This window comes from Lontra canadensis, unplaced genomic scaffold, assembly GCF_010015895.1.
Source record: "Lontra canadensis isolate GAN:19392208 unplaced genomic scaffold, GSC_riverotter_1.0 scaffold2, whole genome shotgun sequence".
Classification (NCBI taxonomy): Eukaryota; Metazoa; Chordata; class Mammalia; order Carnivora; family Mustelidae; genus Lontra; species Lontra canadensis.
Genome location: NW_022630996.1, coordinates 21,329,318 through 21,332,326, shown reverse-complemented (window position 1 = coordinate 21,332,326; position 3,009 = coordinate 21,329,318). Strand labels below are relative to the sequence as shown.

General features: G+C 46.6%; 1 pseudogene; it reads left to right on the top strand.

Annotated features, from left to right (window-relative positions):
- The first annotated feature begins 1,353 nt into the window (after window positions 1-1,353).
- Window positions 1,354-2,498, top strand: LOC116873037 (annotated as a pseudogene).
- The last annotated feature ends 511 nt before the right edge of the window (window positions 2,499-3,009 follow it).

Sequence of the window (3,009 nt, the reverse complement as noted above, 5' to 3'; positions counted from 1 at the left end):
AGGGGAACAACCAACAAAATTAAAAGACAACCTACTGAATGGGAGAACATATTTGCAAATGATATATCCAATAAAGCATTAGCATCCAAAACATATAAAGAACTGATAGGGGTGCCTGGGTGGTTCAGTCATTAAGAGTCTGCCTTCTGCTTAGGTTGTGATCCCAGGATCCTGGGATTGAGCCCGGAGGTGGGTTCCCTACTCAACAGGAAGTCTGCTTCTCCCTTTCCCCCTGTCCCTCCCTCCCCACTTGTGCTCTCTCTCACTCTCACTCAAGTAAATAAATAAAATTGTTTGAAAAAAAAACAAAACCTGATACAACTCAAACCCCAACACCCCCCCGCCCAATAACTGCACTACTGGGTATTTACACAAAGAATACAAAAACTCAGGACACCTGAGTGGCTCAGTCGGCTAAGTGTCTGCCTTTGACTCAGATCATGATCCTAGGATCCTGGGATCAAGCTCCACATCAGGCTCCATGCTCAACAGGAAGCCTGCTTCTCCCTCTCCCTCTCCTCTGGGTTGTGCTCCTTCTCTCTTATCTCTCTCTCTCTCTAACAAATAAATAAAATCTTTTTTAAAAAGATATGGTATATAGAAATATACATATAGATGATGAAATAGTCTTCAGCCATAAAAAAGAATGAAGTCTTGCCATTTGCAACAATATGGATGAAGCTAGGGAGCATAATGTTAAGTGAAATAAGCCAGTCAGAGAAAGACAAATACCATTTGAGTTCACTCATAAGCGGAATTAAACAAAACAAATGAACAGCAACCAAAAAGAGACGAACCAAAAAAACAGACTTTTAACTGTAAAGAACAAACAGATGGTTACCAGAGAGGAGGTGGGTGGGGAGATGAGTCAAGTAGGTGATGGAGATTAAGAGTACACTCATCTTGATGAGCACTGTGTAATATATGGAATTACTGAATCACTATATTGTACACCTGTGTGTCAACTACACTGGAATTAAAATTTTAAAAATTACATTCTGGTTACAAACCACATGATCTGTTTTTAGTAAACATGGAAATGAGAAAATTCAGCTTAAGATGGTAGAGGTCATGTAGCATTGCTGTTACTCTGCAGAGAGAACAGTCAGTAGAGGAGTGCAAAAATGCAACAAAACCTTTAACTCAGAGAACCAAAACCATACTCCAAGGAAGCATCATCAGCGTCACCACCAGCAGCGACAGCAGCAGGCACCACCACCATCAGTACCCTCAAATGAACGAGCCAGCCGCCAAAATGAATGCTTGACTATTAACCTGAAGAATTTTAGGAAACCAGGAGAGAAGACCTTCACCCAACACAACCAGCTCTTTGTGAGCAGTCTTCCTCCTGACCTCACTGAGGATGAGATGAGGAAACTCTTTGAGAAATATGGGATGGCAGGCGGAGTCTTCATTCATAAGAAGGGTTTTGGCTCTATCCGCTGGCAAACAGGAACGCTAGGGGAGATCGCGAAGGAGAGCTGGACAACGTGCCGCTCTGTGGAAAGCGGCTGAGTGTGTGCTCTGCCTGCTGCAGCGCACCCAGTACGGTCTGAAACCTTCCTTGGTGTGTTTCCAACGAACTGCTGGAGGAAGCCTTTTCCATGTTTGGCCAGGTGGAAAGGGCTGTCATCACTGTGGATGATTGAGAAAGGCCCCCAGGGGAAGGAACTTGAATTCTCAGGGAAGCCAGCGGCTCGGAAAGCTCTGGACAGGTGCAGCAAAGGATCCTCCTTACAGCTGACCGTATTTACTCAGCCTGTGACTGTGGAGCCCATGGACCAGCTGGAAGATGAAGACGGACTTCCCAAGAAGCTGGTGATAAAGAACCAGCCATTTCACACGGAGTGAGAGCAGCCACCCAAATCTGCACAGCCTGGCTCCTCTGAGTATGAGTGTGCCACGTGCTGGAAGGCACTCACCGAGACGGAGAAGCAGCAGCAGGACCAAGTGGACCGCAGCATCAAGGAACTTGTGAGAAGCTGGAGATGGAGACTGTGACACCAGCTCATGCTAATGAGACAGGATTTGATGTAGCATCAAGAACTTTGGAGGATGGAAGCGCTGCACAACCAAGGAAGGCAAAAACGGAGGCAACTGGAGCTCAGACGGGAGGAGGAGCGCAGGCGCTGTGAGGAGGAGATGTGGCAGCAACAGCAAGAAATGTGGCAGCTACAGCGGGAAGGATTCAAGGGAACGTGCCCTGATGCAAGAGAACAGGGGATACAGACGGGCCAGGTGGCAATGGAAGGTGCTGTGGGCATCAACAACAGAGTCACCGTGCCCCTGCTCCAGTGCCAGCTGGCACAGCTCCTCGAGGACCTGTCACCATTATGCCAGATGGAACCTTGCGATTGACCCCACCAACAACTGAACGCTTTGGCCAAGCTGCTACAATGAAAGAAATTGGGGCAATTAGTGGAACCCCGCCTCACCCCCACCCTGCGTTCAACCATGCAGCTCCTGGAGCTGAATTTGCTCCAAAAGAACATCTCTGATACTAACAAAAATCTCAATGTCTAGTTTCCCATAAACCCTTAAAAGAAGTCCCTAGCCTAGCCTGAATTCTGCCTTGGGAAAGTGCAAGGGGTTTCTCCCAATAGTTGGGTCTTCCTTGCCTGGATTACTCCGAGGGAGTTTGCTGGAAGCTGAGGGTAAGGGAGGGGCGATATTTAACAAATCAGTTCTGTGTGGTATATCATTTAATAAGTTGATTCTGTAAGGTGCATTCCTGAAGTCTCCCTTGATTATTGAGGGCCTGGGGATGTGGGTGGGTAGGAACTATAGCAAAATGGATCCAGTTAGAGCTCATTAATCTTGATCATTCCATTCTTTACTCATCCTGTTGTATTTGCTTTCTCATTCTTATACTCTCCAAACCCAGGGACACTGCCACATACACCACAAAAAAAAAAAAAAATCCCATCCCAAGGACCTTAGTCCTATTGTCCCATTCACTTGCAGGTGGGAATTCAGGCAAATGTCCAGAGAGATCACAGAAAACAAACA